Here is a 20,000-nt window from a genome sequence, read left to right as displayed (position 1 = left end):
AGATGAGAGAAATAAAGATAAACTGAAAGAAAGATAAAAAAAGAAAGAAAAAATGAAACAGAAAACAGACCAAAAAAAATATATAACCCTCATCCACCAAATAATCTTAAAAAGTACCCATTCATTTCGTCCTCAACGTCAACCCCAAACAAAAAAACAAAAAAAAGCGAGCATCGACATCCGCACGACCCTCCCGACGACCCGAAGGATAGATGACCCGGTCAAGAGTTCAGTAAGGAATTTGGCTTAATGTATAGATATACAGATGCTAGTACATATAGATGCTATTAAGACTTGTTGTTTGTCTTGAAAGCTTTTTCCTTGAACGCAATTGAAGGATAAGAATAGGAGAGCAAAACGTGATAATTATCTTAGACGATGATGGACGAATATTAAATAAGGAACTCGCATGAATTCTAAATGCGACCTTGTGTCCTTTTTTGTATGTTTGTGCTGATTTGTTCGTTTGTTTGTGTTTGTTTGTTTAATTGTGTGTTCGTTTGTCTTTGTTTGTGTGTTTGCTTGTCTCTTTGTTCGTTTGATTGCGTGTTTGTGTGTGTGTGTGTTTGTTTGTGTGTTTGCTTGTCTCATTGTTCGTTTGATTGCGTGTTTGTGTGTGTGTTTGTTTGTTTGTGTGTTTGAATGTCTCATTGTTCGTTCGATTGCGTGTTTGTTTGTGTGTGTGTTTGTCTGTCTGTTTGTGTGTTTGCTTGTCTCTTTGCGTGTATGTTGGTCTGTTTGTTTGTTCGTCTGTTTGACCGTCTGTATATCCGCCAACGGGAACTCCCTTTAGTTCATTAGTACATCTACATATTTAACATCTCAGCTGGAACCCATTCTAGCAGTCATCCCGTGGGCGTGGTATGACCTCAAGGCATGGGCGTGGACTGCTGAGGCTCCCCCCCCACCCCCCCAGACCCACCCCATTCACCACCGCCCATACAGATCGAGGTCATAGTTGAAACCCGCAGAGCAACAGGGCATCAGCACAGCGGCCTCCTCCCGACGCCCAGTGAAAATAGCGGTTGGTGTCGCTGTGGATCGAGATCATTGGCGAGGAAATGGCGATCGTTTAGAGCGACGGGAGAGGGTCCTGCGCTCGGTTTGGTGTGATCTAATCGAAGCTGGGGGTCGGTAGGTCATTTTCCAGGGGTATGGGGAGGGGGGGGGGTTAAGAGAGTCATTTCCAGGGGTATTGGGGGTTGGGGGTCAGTTTCAGTGGAAAGGGGGTCATTTTCAAGGGTATGGGGGTCAGGGGAATCATTTCCAAGATGGAGGTCGTGAGGGGTCGTTTCCAAGAGGTATGGGAGTTATGGGGGGATAGGGAAGGTCAATATGGGGGTTATTTCCAAGGACGGCGTTAAAAGGGTCATTTCAGGGGCATGGGGGTTGGGGGCCATGTGGATGCCCCGCAAGTAATCAAACCATGTGGATACCCCACCAGATCCCCCCCCCCCCCCCTCACCCTCTGTGCCTACCCCTCAGAAGTCCCCCCCCCCCACGTGGACACCCCACCAGGAATCCACCCCCCATATGCATATTACCGCAGGGGGTCACTCAAAAAAAAAAAACGAAATGACACGTCCTCCCCCTCCCCCCTACTCCCCCCCCCCCCCCGCACGCACGCGATCTCCCGACCCCCCACGCTTCCCGCAGGCCATCTGGTGTCGGGTCGTCCGGGGTCAGGGGGAGGTCAGGCGGGGTCAGAGCCATCAGCGCAAGGTCACGGAGCCATTCGCCAGCCGGTACGTGTGATTCCGCAAATGACTATTCAGATCGACCGAACGTGAGACTCTTGAGAAGAGGCCATTTAGCTGCTTTATTCCATTTCTCTGTTTCTCTGTTGTTTTTTTTTTTTTTTTTTTTTTTTCTTTGTTTCAAGTTTTCTCTTTTTTTCTTTTCCCCCTTCTGTTTTTTTTTTTTTTTTTTTTTTTTTTTTTATATTGTCATGTCTTTCTTTTTTACGTTTTCCATGTGTCTCCATTTATTCCATTTTAGGCTTTCTTGTTATTTCGTTTGTCTTTTCTTTATCTATTTTGTCTTTTTCTCTTTATTTATTTTGTCTGTTTCTCTTTATTTATTTTGTCTTTTTCTCTTTCTTTATTTTGTCTTTTTCTCTTTCTTTATTTTGTCTTTTTCTCTTTCTTTATTTTGTCTTTTCTGTTTTCCTTTTTTGTCTTTGTTTCGTTTTCATTTTTTTTTCACTTTCTTTACTTCTCCTTCTTAATTATTTTACAATTCTTCTCTTTTTTTCTTCTTTTCCTCTTTTTCTCTAATTATCCTAAATTTCTCACACCCGATGGAACCAAAGCCAAAAAAAAAAAAAAAAAATATTTGTCTATCCAATTATCCAGTTCGAAGTAATGGACAACAAACCAGTAATCACGGTTGACGACGCGCAGCTTAGCGATTCCCGGTGAGGCTGTCTCTCGGGCAACCGAAATCCAGGAATAGGAAAGGAAAGAAAGAGAGAGGGGAGAGAGAGAGAGAGAGAGAGAGAGAGAGAGAGAGAGAGAGAGAGAGAGAGAGAGAGAGAGAGAGAGAGAGAGAGAGAGAGAGACCGGGGGAGTTGGGGTTGGGGTTGGAGAGGGAGAGGGAGGGAGGGATGGGGGAGAGAGAGAGAGAGGGAGAGGAAGAGGGAGAAAGAGAGAAAGAGAAAGAGAAAGAGAGAAAGAGAGAGAGAGCATGAACGGCCAGCACAACTTTAGTGTTAACGAGGGTCGAGATAGACGCCAAGATTAAAGTCAGCCCTCTGATAACGGGGTCAATATAAAGCATAACTCTCTGAGCACTAATGAAGCGACTTATTTAAGCACTAATCTCGCCGAGTGAAGAGAAAGCAAATTATACTGTTCTTCTGATATAGGTTGAATGTAGCTATTAAATATTTTATGACCTTTCAAAAGCTCAGCTCGACTATGTATGTGTATAGTTTTTGTATGTATATCTATTTTTTTTGTCAGTCGTTGTACACTGATTCGTACAATGATTTCAAGTTTTAATGTTATTTTTTTCTCAAGGATATCGTCTTAATTTTACTAGTTTAACACACGATCTGTTGGCAAGCGAGATTAGCAAGCAGATGAAGATTCCTGAACTAAATAAAAAAAAAAAAAAAAATAGAGAGAAAAGTAGTAAAATCTTTAAAAATAACAAAAAAAATAAAATAAAATGATCAAAGTCTAAAAAAGTAGACGAAAAAAAAACTCTTAAAAACATAAACGAAAAAAAAAAAAAAAAACTAAAAACAAACAAACAAGACTCCAAATACACAAAAAGCAAACACGCGAAAAGCACAAAAGCACTCAAAAACACACTACCTAACCCCCCCTTCCCCTTCCCCTCCCCCTCCCCCCCACAACCCTCCGCCAGACGCGAGGCACCAGCGGCGTCTCTGCCACTTGTTGACAGCACCTCGGCCGCTAAGGTATCAGGTGTTTCCTTCGTCGAACAATTACCGTCAGGTGGAGAGGCCGCCCTTTGTAGAAACCAGACCCTCTGCTTGTCAACAGAATATGTGGGTCTCGCTGCTCCTATCTCGCTCTTATCTCATGCGCTGGGGATAGGGGATAGAGGGAGATAGAGGAGAGAGAGAGAGACAGATATAGAGGAGAAATAGAGAGATAGAGATAGAGGAGGATAGAGAGAGGGATAGAGGGGAGAAAGGGAGGGATAGAGGAGAGAGAGAGAGAGGGATAGAGGGGAGAAAGAGAGGGATAGAGATAGAGGAGAAAGAGAGAGACAGATATAGAGGAGAAATAGAGAGATAGAGATAGAGGAGGATAGAGAGAGGGATAGAGGGGAGAAAGGAGGGATAGAGGAGAGAGAGGGGGGGATAAAGGGGAGAAAGAGAGGGATAGAGGGATATAGAGGAGAAAGAGAGAGACAGAGATAGAGGAGAGATAGAGAGATAGAGATAGAGGAGGATAGAGAGAGGGATAGAGAGGAGAAAGAGAGGGATAGAGAGGAGAAAGAGAGGGATAGAGGAGAGAGAGGGGGGGATAAAGGGGAGAAAGAGAGGGATAGAGGGAGATAGAGGAGAAAGAGAGAGACAGAGATAGAGGAGAAATAGAGAGATAGAGATAGAGGAGTATAGATAGAGGGATAGAGAGAGGGATAGAGAGGAGAAAAGAGGGATAGAGGAGAGAGAGGAGGGATAAAGGGGAGAAAGAGAGAGAGGGGATAGAGAATAGAGGAATGATTAAATGAACAGAATTATCGAGTAAGCTTTGGCCTCGTATAACTCACCTAGCCTCCCCATTAGCTCCGTGAAAACACACAAACAAAACAATGGAAGTTAAACAAACGAAATAGAATGAATGACCGACTTGACCTGTGACCTCGAATGCCCTGGAAGGAGAATCAGGACCCTGGGCAGGCTTACGGGCGAGCGAAGGCGAGAGATGGAGACGGGCGTGACCTTTGACCTCGCGCCTTAGCTCGAACCCACGTGGGTGGCCCGAGCGCTTTGTCATCGTCTCCTCCCCTCTGCCCTGCTTTATCTCTTTCTCGCTCTCTATTTTTTATCATCTTTCTGTCTGTCTCCCTGTATCTCCCTCTCTCTCTCTCTCTCTCTCTCTCTCTCTCTCTCTCTCTCTCTCTCTCTCTCTCTCTCTCCTCTCTCTCTCTCTCTCTCTCCTCTCTCTCTCTCTCGCTCTCTCTCTCGCTCTGTCTCTCTCTCTCTCTCTCTCTCTCTCTCTCTCTCTCTCTCTCTCTCTCTCTCTCTCTCTCTCTCTCTCTCTCTCTCTCTCTTCTCCTTCTCTCTGTCTTCTCACTTACGAGTTTTATCTATAATAATGTGAATGTATTTTTCCATTCCTTTCCCTCTAAGAAAATTAGACACTTTCCGTATCATTCTAGAAATCAACGCGATCATGGTGATAATGATATGATGATGATGATGATGGTGATGGTGATGGTAGTGATGTTGGTGATGATGATGGTGATGATGATGGTGATGATGATGGTGATGATGATGGTGATGGTGATGATGGTGATGGTGGTGATGATGATGATGGTGATAGCAACAAATTATAATGACATCGATGGTAGCCTAATTAATGATGTAGGTGATGATCATAACAATGATAAAACGTCAAGAAATATAGTAACATCAACAATAATAATAACATTTATAGAGACGCATAATACTTATTATGATAATAATGATGTTAATGATGATTATGACATTGCTACCAATAATGATAATAGTAACGAAAAGGATGAGAATTTAGCAAGATAATGTTAATTAACAAATGTATAACACCATTAACAACTATGATAAAAATAAGGATAGTGATAATAATGAATTTCATGTCCAGCTTCGTGTATTAACCTGCACGCAATTTTTATATTTCTTCCTTCTCTCCTTCTTTCTCCTTCTTCCTCTTTCTCCTCACTCCCCTATCCTACCCTTTTTGTCTTCGTCTTATTCTTATTCTTCTTTTTATTCTTATTCTTCTTTTTCTTCTTCTTATTCTTCGTCCTTTTCTCTTCTTCATTTCCTCTTTTTTTTTTCTTTTTTTTTCTTCATCTTTGTTTTCTTCTCGTTCATCATCGTCTTCTGTTCTTCTTCTTCTACTTATTCTTATTCTTTTCCTTCTCCTTCTCCTTCTTCTTCTCCTTCTTCTCCTTCTTCTTCTCCTTCTCCTTCTTCTCCTTTTCCTTCTTCTTCTTCTCCTTCTTCTCCTTCTTCTCCTTCTCCTTCTCCCTCTTCTCCCTCTTCGTCTTCGTCGGGTAAGACGTGCAAGGAGAGACTCGAGGCAGGATTGCAAAGGGGGGGGGGGGTGAGGAGGGGGGAAGGGAAGGGAGAAGACGAGGGAGGGGAATGGGCAGGGGCAAGGGGCAGGGGGTCGAGAGAGGCAAGGGACCAGGGGACGAGGGTAGAGGAGGAGGGGGGGGGGGCAGGAGATGAGCGAGGGGGATAAGACGAGGGGGGGGGAGGAGGAGGCATGGTCAGGAAGTCGAGAGAGGCAAGGGGTAGGGGGCCAGGGGGCGAAGGTAGAGGAGGAGGAGGGGGGGGGGGCAGGAGATGAGCGAGGGGGATAAGACGAGGGGGGGGGAGGAGGAGGCATGGTCAGGGGGTCGAGAGAGGCAAGGGGTAGGGGGCCAGGGGGCGAAGGTAGAGAGGGGGGGTGGGGGGGTGGCAGGGGAAGAGCGAGGGAGATGATGATGATCCTGACACTCGTATTGATTGGATAGGAAGCTGCAGGTAGGAATGATTTTCGAATTGGTCTTCAGGTCTTGCCCGTTTTCTCCTCTCCGCTCCTCCTCCTCTTCTTCTTCCTCCTCCTCCTCCTCCTCTTCCTCTCTCCTTCTCTCTTCTCTCTCTTTTCTCTTTGTTGTTCTCTGTTTCGATTAGGTTTCGTGTTTTTTTTTCTCTCTCTCTCTGTCTGTTTGTCTCTGTCTCTGTGTTTGTTTCTCTCACTCTCTCCCTCCCTCTCATTCTATCTGTCTATCTAGCTACCTGTCTATCTATCTACCTACCTGTCTATATATCTATCTGTCTATCTATCTATTCATCTATTTATCTATCTATCTATCTATCTATCTATCTATCTATCTATCTATCTATCTATCTATCCATCTCTACCCCTATCACTCTCTCTCTCTCTTTCCTACCCTCTCTCTTGTACACCATCAATACACACTTTCTATCCTCTCTTTCCTTTCTTGTCCCCGTTCTCTCCTCCCCTTTTCCCCCCCTTTCCCCTCTTCCTCATTCTCCCCTTCCTCCCCTCTCTCCTCCTTCTCCCCTTCCTCCCCTCTCTCCTCCTCCTCTCCTTTCTTCTCTCTCTCCTTCGTCTTTCATCGTTTCGCTGTCACTTATTTCTAGAAACCGTCGCCTTCCTCTTAATTACACGCAGATATATGCATACACACTTATACACACACACACACACACACGCACACACACACACACACACACACACGCACGAACGCACACACACACACACACACACACACACACACACACACACACACACACACACACACACACACACACACACACACGCACGAACGCACACACACACACACACACACACACACACACACACACACACACACACACACACACACACACACGCACACGTACACACACACACACACGCACACGTACACACACACACACACACACACACGCACACACACACACACACACACACGCACACGTACACGCACACACACACACACACACAGTGTTTACTTCTGTTATTGTTCTTTCTGTTGTTATTGTTGCTAATCCTCCTCCTGCTGTTTCTACTGAAGCTGCTCCTGCTAATACTGCTTCTGCTGTTTTTTTTCTGTTGTTTCTAGTGAGACTGTTCCTGCTGCTGCCGCTGCTTCTGCTGTTCTTGCCGAAGCTGTTCCTTCTTCTGCTGTTTCCATTAAAGCTGTTTCTACGGTCACTGCTACTCCTCTGTTTCTGCTGAAGCTGTTCCTGCTGAAACTATGCCTATTTCCGCTGTTTCTACGGAAGCTGTTCCTGCTGCCGCTTCTGCTACCTCCATTTCTGCTTTCCTGCTTTCACGGGATTCGCATTTTGAAAGCGGGGAGGCGGGAGTAAGCTTCGGCGGATGTCGCGGGGCGAAATTATGAATCGGCACACATACTCAAGTACATAATCTACATACACACACACACATACATACATACATACATACATACATACATACATACATACATACATACATACATACATACATACATACATACATACATACATACATACATACACCACAGAAACTGTCAATTATGATGATAAATCCTATCATAATTAACACGAATTAACCACAAAAGAACGATAAGAAAAACAAAAAGCAAAAAAAAAAAAAAACTAACGAAAGAAAAAGAAAAAAAGAAAAAAAGAAAGAACGAAAGAACGAAAGAAAGAGAAACACAAAAATATCAGAAGAAAAAAAGACGAAGAGAAAAGGGAAAGATTATTCTCACGGACGACGATTATCGCTCAACCGCCTGAGAGAGATGGAAAGGGTTATTATGGAAATAAAACTCTCTCGGGTGGATTGACACTTTCTTCCCCCGACTGTCAGAGAGAGAGAGAGAGAGAGAGAGGGGGGGGGGGGGGGAGGGAGAGAGGGAGATAGGGAGATAAGGGGAAATGGGGGAGAGGGCGAGAGAGAGAGAATTAGAAGAAGAAGAAGAAGAAGAAGAAGAAGAAGAAGAAGAAGAAGAAGAAGAAGAAGAAGAAGAAGAAGAAGAAGAAGAAGAAAATTACTTCACGAGGCAGGAATGGAGAAGGCAGATACCTGGTGCAACTCTACGGCCACTGCACTCCACATTTCAAAAACTCGCCACTAAACTAAACTGAAAATCCTTTGCGTCACGCTGACAGAAAGCGTAACAGCATTATGGAAATACGTACTGGTATGACAGTGACGATAATCTCTTTCCTGCCTTCATATGTATAGCGGGGATATGCCGCCTTAGAAAATGGAAATCGCTCGAGTCCTGACAAGGAATGATATTTCATTTCTTTCTGGGATCAAAAAAAAAAAAAAAAACAGTCTTTGTTTATTCTGTAATTGCAAACGAAGGGATTTAATATTGCCGGCGGGTCTTTTTCAAATTGGAATTCCGTTGAAAAGCAATATGCAGTGCGATGAGATTGAAGTTTGATAAATTGATACAAATTGGGAATTGGCAATGAAGGAATTATGGGAATTTTTAACGTGTGTGTGTGTGTGTGTGTGTTTGTGTGTGTGTGTGTGTGTGTGTGTGTGTGTGTGTGTGTGTGTGTGTGTGTGTGTGTGTGTGTTTGTGTGTGTGTGTGTGTGTGTGTGTGTGTGTGTGTGTGTGTGTGTGTGTGTGTGTATGTGCTTGCGTGTGTATGTGTGTGTGCGTGTGTATGTGTTTATGTGTGTTTGTGTGTGTGTGCTTAAAAGTACTAAAACAGTGATAATAATTATGATATTACTGACGATAATTACAGGAATAGTATTTATGATTATAACCACAATCTTAATTATAAAAGCAGTAACAATAGTATTGAATATAATGGTAATGGAATAAAATGATAATGAAGATAATAATAAAAATACATGAGACCAACAAAGATAATAACTAAAATAATGAAAATGATAATAGTAGTAGCAATGATAATAATAATAATAACGCCAATAATGATAATGATAATAGTATTTGTAATAATGATTATGATAATAATAACGTTTCGGGATTTATATGCTGTCCCTTGCAACAATGCAACAATACAACTCTGCTTTCATCTTCCTCGAGCATATTCGTCTTTTCCTTTATTCTAGTGTTTATTCCTGTCTGTTGCTAATTCTCAGTCTCCTTCCTTTCTATTCTATATATTCTTTTTTACTATCCCCCCTTCTTTATTTTCTTCTCTTGTTTCTTCTCCTCCTTTTTATTTCTGGATGTTCTTCTCTTTCTTCTTCCTCTCTTGCCTTCTTCGTTGTTCGTTTTTCCTTCTATTTCTTCTCCTTCTCTCACTCTCTCTCTCTCTCTCTCTCTCTCTCTCTCTCTCTCTCTCTCTCTCTCTCTCTCTCTCTCTCTCTCTCTCTCTCTCTCTCCTCATTTATCCTCCACTCCCTCTCATCCCTACTTTTATTTCTCTCTCACCTTGACATTTTCCTGACCTTGCAACCGACGCGATCTGACCTTTGACCTGTGACCTATTCCCATCTTTATTCCTGTCTGTTCCTCCTTTCTTGGCATTATGTATAACCCTTTTGTATAATTTTGGATAATGGAAAAATAATGAATAAAAGTAAATTCATTATAAAAAAAAACGACATCGCAGTTCATTTATATTTTATTTATTTATTTATTATTATTATTATTATTATCATTATTATTTTATTTATCTATTTATTTATTTATTTATTTATTTATTTTAGTTCGAAATGTGGTTCGGTTTTGATTAAAATAATGAAAATGATAAAAAATACAAACAAATGCTCAGAAAAAAAATATAGACAAATACTTAAACAGGAAAATAAATAAACATATATTTCAATAAACAGATAAACAGATGAATTAATAAGCTATAAATCTCAACTAATCATAAATCTCTCTCTTTTTTTCAGGTAAATTCGCGGCGCCAATTTCCCAGGTGTCCGAAAGGTAAGATGAAGGGGGGTCGCCAAAAATCGCTTTGATACGTTAAAATATAATAAAAAATCGCTATGATACGTTAAAATATATTAAAAAATCGCTATGATACGTTAAGATATAATAAAAAATCGCTATGATACGTTAAAATATATTAAAAAATCGCTATGATACGTTAAGATATAATAAAAAATCGCTATGATACGTTAAAATATAATTTAAAAAATCGCTATGATACGTTAAGATATAATAAAAAAATCGCTATGATACGTTAAAATATAATTTTAAAAATCGCTATGATACGTTAAAATATAATAAAAAATCGCTATGATACGTTAAGATATAATTTAAAAAATCGCTATGATACGTTACGATATAATAAAAAAATCGCTATGATACGTTAAGATATAATTATAAATCGCCAAAAATAATCGTAAAACGCCCAAAAAAAGGTAATGATAAATATTATAATAAGATGCTAAAGAAGGTTATGAAACGCCAAAAATCATTTTAAGTCGCCAAAGATAAATATAAAACATGTTTCGTTTATAATTTTGTGTTTCATTATTACTCTGCTCTGTTACACACACACACACACACACACACACACACACACACACACACACACACACACATGCACACAAATATATATATATATATATATATATATGTATAACCTTTTCTTAGTTGTATATGACCACTTCCATTTATATAAGACCTGGTTTTTCCGTTTTTGTATTTCAGTTTATTATGTTCAACTCCGTTTTAATTTATTTTAGTTTCGTTTCGTTTCTTTCATTTCGTTTTATTCAACCTTATTCTGTTTTATTTCATTTCGTTTTATTTTCATTTTTGTTCCATCTTAACCAATTCTCCAATTCTTCAAAAAGTGTCCATGTGTGTTTCGTATTTTTGCAACATTTGAACACATATTTGAATCCGTAGCATGTTGCAAAAGAGACGAAAAACACGGAAACATGTTTTTTTCGAATTTAAAGGTGAAGAATTAGAAATTTTTATGTTGTCATAACTGATGATGAGACTGCATTTGTCCTTAAGCTTGACACGGGACTGACAAAGCATTGATCTTCATGCTGTCATGTCATGGTTTTCTCTTTAGTTTCGTCCTCTCTCTCTGTTTCTCTCATTCTCTCTCTGTTTCTCTTTTCTTTCTGTCTCTCTCATGCTCTCTCTGTTTCTCATTCTTCTCTCTGTCTCTCTCTCTTTCTTTCTGTTTCTCACATTCTCTCTCCGTTTCTCTCTCTTCTTTCTATCTCTCTCTTTCTTTCTGTTTCTCACATTCTTTCTCTGTCTCTCTCTTCTTTCTGTCTCTCTCTCTTTCTGTCTCTCTGTCTTTCTGTCTGTCTCTCTCTCTCTCTCTCTCTCTCTCTCTCTCTCTCTCTCTCTCTCTCTCTCTCTCTCTCTCTCTCTCTCTCTCTCTCTCTCGTTACCTATTTTTTATTCTCTCTCTCTTCCCTTTTATTGTTTATTTTCATGTCCTTTTTATTCCTTTTTTCCCTATGTTTTATTAATAATCCCTCGTCTTTTTTTTATCTCTCTTTTCTTTATTTATTCCTTTTTGTCATGTCCTATTTTATTTCATTTTTCCTTCCTTTTCCAATAAAAAGAATTTCCACGTCCTTTTTATCATATTTCCTTTTCTTCTCTTATCCTTTTTTCTTACCTTCTTCCTTTTATTAATTCCTCTTTACTCCTTTTCAATTCCTTTTTTTCACGCTTTTTTACAACCAAAGAACAAGTGTGTAATTCAAACTCAAAGAAGAAGATGAAAAAAAAAAGAAAGATGATAATTATGATTATGATTATAATTAGCAAAAGTTTTGATTGACGTGAAACTCAGTGACGAGCGTTGATTAGCCGCCGATGTCTTCTTGCTAAATATATGTCACTTGGAGGAAAGGGGGGGGGGGAGGGGGAGGGGGGGGAGGGGGGGAAAGAGGGGGGGTAGGAGGGTGTGTTGTTAAAGCTTTATATATTTTTTTATTATCTTTGTGTGTGTGTGTGTGTGTCTGTATGTCTCTATTTCTGTTTGTGTGTCACTCGTCCTTTTTATTGTTCAATTTATTAGCTTGTTCTGTTTGTCTGTTTGTTTGTATGTCTGTCTGTCTGTGTGTCGGTTATCCTGTCTGTCTGTGTGTCTGTTATCCTGTCTGTCTGTTTGTCTCTTTTGGGGCTTTTTCTATCTCTCTCTCTCTCTCTCTTTCTTTGACACACACGCACACATACACACACACACACACACACACACACACACACACACACACACACACACACACATACACACACACACACACACACACACACACACACACACACACACACACACACACACACACACACATACACACACACACACACACACACGCATATATAGCTCAACAACTCACGTTCTCGCTGCATCTATCTATCTATCTATCTATCTATCTATCTATTTGTCTGTCTATCTACCACTCTATCTCTCTCCGTAGCTACCTCGTCATACACATGTTAGTAAGGTCATCACAGCGCAAATGATCTTCATAATTGCTCTCACTCTTTCTCAAACTCGCTCTATGTAAAAACAAGTTCGATCAAACAGCGAAATGTCCAGAATATAAATTAGTTATTACGGTCAACCTCTCCATAAAGACCTAATTTTCTAGATCAGTAAATACGATTTTTTTTTTTCTTGTCATAACAGTAATAGTGTGTTCGAAATTGAACCTCTAATTATCATGCACGGAATTGAACCTTCGAGTGAGAAGTGGCCAGTTTTTGAAGATTGGTGGTCTTACTATTTTACTATTTTGCTTTTTCAATATTAACTATTTACTATTTGTATTTTTATTGTATTGTAATCTCTCTGTTTTTTTTCTGCTGTCCACCTCTCAATTTGTTTGTTTGTTTGTTTTTTGTTTTCTTTGTTTGTATTTGTCTTTGTTTGTTTCTCTTTCTTTTCGTTGTGTAGGTCTTTTGTTCTCTTGTTCGGACTCTTTCGCTCTTTTTCTTTTGATCTCTCTCTCTCTCTCTCTCTCTCTCTCTCTCTCTCTCTCTCTATCTATCTCTCTCTCTCTGTTTCTCTCTGTTTCTCTGTGTTTCTCTCTCTCTCTCTCTTTCTCTCTCTCTCTTTCTCTCTCTCTCTCTCTCTCTCTCTCTCTCTCTCTCTCTCCCTCTCTCTCTCATTCTCTCTCTCTCTCTCTCTCTCTCTCTATCTCTCTTTCTCGCTCCCTCTCTCCCCCCCCCCCCCCTTCCCTCCTTCCCTCTCTTTCTCTTTCTCTTTCTCTTTCTCTTTCTCTCTCTCTCTCTCTCTCTCTCTCTCTCTCTCTCTCTCTCTCTCTCTCTCTCTCTCTCCCCCCCCCTCTCTCTCTATCCCCTTTCTCTCTTTCTCTTTCTCTCTCCCCCTTTCTCCTTCTCATCTTTCCTTGTCTTTCCCCTTATCTCCCTTCTTAAACACCCACGAAGAACAGAAAACGGCCCTGATGCATCATAGAAAACGGAGCACACCGCCACTATTCTAACGTAGAACAATAGACTTCAAGATTACAATCGAGAAAAGAAAACAGATCTCCATTGTTATATGACCCTGAAATATGCGATCATTGTTGCCAAGATAACTCCGGCTCATGTTATCGAGTTAAGGTCACGTCGAGGTGTGGTTGGAGGGCGTGGTTGCCTAGCGGGTGAGGAAAGGTCAAGGGACAAGATCTATGGTCCGTCTGGCACGGGTCAAAGGTCTAATCAGAATAGGAGTGAGTTCCTGACCTTTTTTTTTTTTTTTTTTTTTTTTTTTTAATCCCGGGTAGAGGTGACCCGTTTGGCATCGCCGGATGAGGGGCATGGGCTCATTTTTGACCCAGCTGTTGTTACGATATATATATATATATATATATATATATATATATTATATATATTATATATATATAATTTTTTGAGACAGTACAGGAGGGGAGAGAGAGAGAGAGAGAGAGAGAGAGAGAGAGAGAGAGAGAGAGAGAGAGAGAGAGAGAGAGAGAGAGAGAGAGAGAGAGAGAGAGAGAGAGAGAGAGAGAGAGAGAGAGAGAGAGAGAGAGAGAGAGAGAGAGAGAGAGAGAGAGAGAATTTACACACATCACCGCCAGCTTCTGTTCTAGAATTTACACGTAGCACCACTATCAGTTATTTTAGAATTTGCATGCAATATCACCAGCAATTGTTTCGTGTTAGATTTTTGCACGCAGCGCCTCGTTCTGTTCTCCCATTACTCTTTGAAAAGCAATTTAATCTCACCAAGTAACATCACGGTCGGAGTCCCTCAGGAAAACAGGAGGGAGGAGGAGGAGGAGGCAAGAGGAAAAGGAGGAGGAGGAGGAGGAGAAATAAGAAGAGGACGAGGAGAAAGAGGAGGAGAAAGAAGAAGAGGACTAGGAGAAAAAGGAGGAGGAGGAAGAGGAGAAAGAAGAGGAGGAGGAGGAGGAGAAAGAAGAAGAGGACGAGGAGAAAGAGGAGGAAAAGGAGAAGAAGGACGAGGAGAAAGAGGAGGAGGAGGAGGAGAAAGAAGAAGAGGACGAGGAGAAAGAGGAGGAAAAGGAGAAGGACGAGGAGAAAGAGGAGGAGGAGGAGGAGGAGAAAGAAGAGGAGGACGAGGAGAAAGAGGAGGAAAAGGAGAAGAAGGACGAGGAGAAAGAGGAGGAAACGGAGAAGAAGGACGAGGAGAAAGAGGAGGAGGACGAGGAGAAAGAGGAAGAGGAGGAGGACGAGGAAGAAAACGCAGAGAGAGATGAGAATGCAGGAGGAAAAGGAGGAGGACAGGGAAAAAGAGGAGGGAAATCAGAAATAGGAAGAGGAGAAGGAGAGAGATGAGAAGGCAGAATAAGGGCGAAGTGAAAGAGGAGGAGGAGGAGGAAGAGAACGGGCGAGATGAAAAGGCAGGAGGAAGAGGAGAAGAGGGAGAACGAGGAGGAAGTAGAAAAGGCAAGGAGAAAGAGGAGGAGGATAAGAAACAAACGAAATAGGAGGAGGAAAAGAATGCAAAGTGCAAAATGAAATACGTTGCAACATATCCCATTTACACAGTAATTTGTATCTGTGACTCCCTTCACATTTCAGAATTATGAAATATTTTTCAGACTTCATAAATCATTAGCTTTTTGTTAAGCCTTCTCTATTGTTCCGCATACTCTAATTAAGGTAGATTGTTCCAGAACAATACATATTATATCTAGCCTAGCAAACTGCGTAGGTACAATCATATCTGCGTGCTCGCGTGCGCGTGTGTGTGGGTTTGTTGTTTCTTTTGTTTGTGTGATAATTGCAGTTAATTAATTGCAGTTAATTAATAGATAATTAATATGATTATAACTGTAATTTAATTGTAATTTGATTTAAAAACAATATCAATAATAATGAAGATAATGGTAGTAGAAAAAAAAAAATATGTGTATGTTTATGTATGTATGTATGTATGTATGTATGTATGTACGTATGTATGCATGTATGTATGTATGTATGTATGAACGTACGTATGAATGTATGTACGCATGTATGCATGTATTTATGCACGTATGCATACATGTACGTACGTATGCATGTATGTACGTACGTATGTATGTATGCACGCACTTCATTATATTAATGTTTACGAAGACCCTTTCCCCATCAGTACCACTAGAGAGACAGAAGCGCTAATGAGAAACCGTCGAGGCTTCAGTAGACAAAGCTCTCTCAACGAAGCCCTGTTCGAAGCCCTGTTCGAAGCCCTGTTCGAAGCCCTGTTCGAAGCCCTGTTCGAAGCCCTGTTCGAAGCCTCAGAAGCGAGACAAAGCTTTCTCTTCCTTTAGCCTCGTTGTCCTTATTCTTGAAAGGAGCTTCGTCTTTTTTTTTTTTTTTTTTTTTTCTTTTTCCTCGAAGTCCTTTTGTGCGTTAAAGAGAGATAGAGGGGGGGGGGTGGAGGGGGGGAGGGAGGGGAGGGAGGGAGGGAGGGGGAGGAGGAGGAACTGGGTGGTTCGTTTCTTTTATTTTCCTTTCTTATTCTCTTTTCACGTTTCCTGTTTTCTCTTCTCTTTTTTCTTCTTCTCTTTTCTCTTCTTCTATTTTCTCTTCTTTTTTCTCTTCTTCTCTTTTCTCTTCTATTTTCTCTTCTTCTATTTTCTCTTTATTCTCTTTTCTCTTTTCCTGTTTCTCTTCTTCTCTTTTCTCTTCTTCTGTTTTCTCTTCTTCTGTTTTCTCTTCTTCTCTTTTCTCTTCTTCTATTTTCTCTTCTTCTATTTTCTCTTCTTCTCTTTTCTCTTCTTCTCTTTTCCCCTTTTCCTCCTTTCTCTCCCTTTTCACTCATTTTCTTTTGCCTTCATTTTCTTACTTCATTTTCCATCAGTTCTTTCTCTCTCCCTTTTCCTCCTCTCATTCTCTCTCCTTCATTTTCTTCTTTCATCCTCCTTCATTTCTCGCTCTCCTCTTGTTTCATTCTCTCTCCTTCCTCCTCTTTTTCTTTATTACTCCTTCTCCTCTCCTTCAGAAACAGAGACAGAGAGAGAAAGAGAGAACGTAAGAATGGAAAGGAGAGACGGAAGAAAGAAAGAGAGACATAAAATCACACAAAGAAAATAAGAGAAAGAGAGTGAAAGAGAGCTAAAACTAGAAAATAAAAGAGAGTAGATGAACCAGAGAGAGAGAGAGAGAGAGAGAGAGAGAGAGAGAGAGAGAGAGAGAGAGAGAGAGAGAGAGAGAGAGAGAGAGAGAGAGAGAGAGAGAGAGAGAGAGAGAGAGAGAGAGAGAGAGAGAGAGAGAGAGAGAGAGAGAGAGAGAGAGAGAGAGAGAGAGAGAGAGAGAAGAGAGGAAGAGAGATAGAGAGAGAGAGAGAGAGAGAGAGAAAGAGATAGAGAGAGAGAGAGAGAGAGAGAGAGAGAGAGGGGGAGAGAGAGAGAGAGAGAGAGAGAGAGAAGAGAGGAAGAGAAATAGAGAGAGAGAGAGAGAGAGAGAGAGAGAGAGAGAGAGAGAGAGAGAGAGAGAGAGAGAGAAAGAGAGAGAGAGAGAGAGAGAGAGAGAGAGAGAGAGAGAGAGAGAGAGAGAGAGAGAGAGAGAGAGAGAGAGAGAGAGAGAGAGAGAGGAGGCTGCGTGGAATGAGATGAGACGATATGAGATGAGTTGAAATGAGTTGAGATGATAGGAGACGAGATATGTCGTGTGAATCAAATGCAGTGATGTTGGTGACGAGCAGCGGAGGGTAAACACGCGTAAATTATTGGATGTGAAGCTGCGTTTATTACTGATTCAAGATTAATGTTGCTGTGGAGCGAAGAGGAAGAGGGGGAGGAGAGGGAGAAGGAGGAAGAAGGGAGAGGGAGAGGGTGGGAAGGATGGAAGGGGAAGAGGAGGGAGAAGGAGAGGAGAGGGAGAAGGAAGGAAGTGCGGGAGAGGGAGAGGGTGGGAAGGATGGGAGGGGAAGGGGAGGGAGAAGGAGAAGGAGAAGGAGAAGGAGAAGGAGGGGAGGGGAGGGGAGGGAAAAGGAGAAAGGAGGGAGAGGAAGACAGAGAAGGTGGGAAGGATGGGAGGGAGGAGGGAGGGGGAGGAAAGAGGAAGAGGGAGAAGTAGGAAGGAGGGAGAGAGAGAGAAGGTGGGAAGGATGGAAGGAGAGAGAGAGGGAGGAGGAGGAAGGAGAGAGAATAGGTGAGAGAGGGAGGGTGGGTGGGAGGGAAGAGAGAGGAAAGGATGGCGAGGGAAAGAGAAAAAGAGAGAGAAAAAAAGAGAAAACAGGTGATGAGACAGAGGAAGAGAAGGGGAAAGACAAAGGGAAAAGGAAGATAGAGAAAAAAATCCTTTATCTTCTGTGCACCTTGCAGTAAATTAATGGTTTTCAACTACGTAACTGTTCATATTACTTTGTGGAGTGGAAGAGGCTCACCAGTCGACGAAGGACAAGGCTGTGTTGCATCTGGAGAGTGATGTTCAATTCAGTTTAGTTCAATTCAGGTCAGGTCAGTTCAGTTCAGTTCAGTTTAGTTCAAGTCAGGTAAGTTCTATTCAATTCAGTTCAGTTCAGTTTAATTCAATTCAGGTCAGTTCAGTTCAATGAGATTTGCGTAGGCAAGTTTTGTCCGGGCCTTCCCCCCCCCCCCCCTGTAATTCATCCCTTATTCGACAGTCTCTTGCCATCGCGGACCTGTTTCTCTTTCCTCCACTTCCCTTCCCTTCACTTCCTCCTATCCCCACCCTTTTTATCCCTCCCTCTTCTTCCTCCTCTTCCATTCTCTCTTCTTCTTCCTCTCCTTCTCTACACTGTTTTCTCCCTCTTCCACCCTTCCTCTTCTTCCCTTTCCATTCCTCCTCTTCCTCCTCTTTCCTCTCCCTTCTTCCTTTCTCCCTCTTCCACTCTTCCTCCCCTCCCTCTTTCTCCCTCCTTCTCCTCTCCCCTTTTCTTTCTATCCTCCTCCCCCTTCCTTTCTCCCTCCCCTCCCCTCCCCTCCCCCTCCCCCTTCTTTCCATCTTCCTCTTCCCCTTTCTTTCTTCCTCCTCTGCTCCTTCTTTCCCCCTTCCTCCTTCCCTCCCTTCCTCCTCTTCCCTCCCTTCCTCCTTCCCCACCCTCATCCTCCCCCCTCCCTTCCTCCCTCCCAACCTACCCCACCTTCCTCCTCTTCCCTCCCTTCCTCCTTCCCAACCTTCCCCACCCTCATCCTCTTTCCTCCCTTCCTCCTTCCCCACCTAACTCCTCTTCCCTCCCTTCCTCCCTCCCAACCTTCCCCACCTTCCTCTTCCCTCCTCCCCCCCCTCCCCTCTCCCTGCAATTCAGACCTCATTCGTCAAGTCTCTCGGCATCCCAGACCTGTTTTGTTCCAGCGTCGAGAAAGTCAGAGTAAATAGCCACTGTGTTTTTGTTTATTCTTGTGAGAGCAGTAGGGGGCCAAAATTAAAGGGAATGGGGAGAAAGGTAGGGCGAAAAGTAGAAGGTAATTTGGTCAATAATTACTGGGGAAGGGGAAGATATGGCGAAAGATAGAAGGTAAGTTGGTCAAAATTTAAAAGGGGAGGGTAGGAGGTATGACGAAAAAAAAGGAAAGGGGAAGATATGGCGAAAAATAGAAAGTAAGTTGGTCAAAAAATAAGGGGGGGGGAGGGGTAGGAGGTATGGCGAAATAATTTATGGGGGAAGGGGAAATGTATGGCGAAGAAATAAGGGGAAATTGATAGAAAGTTAAAAGGGAATGAAAAGGGAGGTTAGGAGGTATGGCGAAAAGATTAAATCAATTAGGGAATGAGGAAATGGAGAAAAAAATAAAGAGAGCGGTGACGGTACGGCGAAAAGAACAGAGAAGAAATAATCAAAGGGGAAGAGAAAGGTATAGAGAAATAATTAAAAAAGAAAGGTAGGGTACATAACAGACCAATAAAGAGGATTGAGAGATCGATGTCTACCCATAGTCCGTTTCTCTTTAGTACTTACACCTACACTTACATAAACTTACCTACCTTACAGCCTCTCGCGAAATGTCTGTAAGTATCAGCGTAATTGAGCGTGAGTGTAAGTAGGCTAAAGGGAGGAGGGAAGTCATCCGTAAGTAGTACTATAAATATAAATTAACTTCTCTCTCTCCTCTCTCTCTCTCTCTCTCTCTCTCTCTCTCTCTCTCTCTCTCTCTCTCTCTCTCTCTCTCTCTCTCTCTCTCTCCTCTCCCTCTCTCTCTCTCTCTCTCTCCCCCTCTCTCTCTCTCTCTCTCTCTCTCTCTCTCTCTCTCTCTCTCTCTCTCTCTCTCTCTCTCTCTCATTTCTATATATATGATATATCTGTCTGTCTGTCTTTCTCTCAAGGGGTTCCTGCTAGCGTGTACAATTGCCTTTAGAATTTCTTTATTATTATTCAGGCAGATGTGATGGCGTTTCTGGCCGAAAACCTTGATTTCACGACAGGCACTTACACTTACACTTCCTAC

General features: G+C 42.0%; 1 protein-coding gene across 22 annotated transcripts in view; it reads left to right on the top strand.

Moving 5' to 3' along the window:
• Window positions 1–20,000, top strand: part of LOC125027065 (uncharacterized PE-PGRS family protein PE_PGRS54-like) — a 200,432-nt gene that overhangs the window by 157,065 nt on the left and 23,367 nt on the right. For 20 of the 22 annotated variants that reach the window (XM_047615794.1, XM_047615793.1, XM_047615791.1 and 17 more), the window contains exon 5: window positions 10,077–10,113. The exons of the other annotated variants lie outside the window; for them this stretch is intronic. The gene's annotated coding sequence lies outside the window, so the exon portion shown is untranslated. The remainder of the gene's footprint in view (window positions 1–10,076; window positions 10,114–20,000) is intronic. 22 annotated transcript variants of the gene reach the window in all.

Source organism: Penaeus chinensis, chromosome 7, assembly GCF_019202785.1.
Source record: "Penaeus chinensis breed Huanghai No. 1 chromosome 7, ASM1920278v2, whole genome shotgun sequence".
NCBI lineage: Eukaryota > Metazoa > Arthropoda > Malacostraca > Decapoda > Penaeidae > Penaeus > Penaeus chinensis.
The sequence above is the reverse complement of the archived record's forward strand: the minus strand, read 5'-3'. Positions and strand labels throughout refer to the sequence as shown.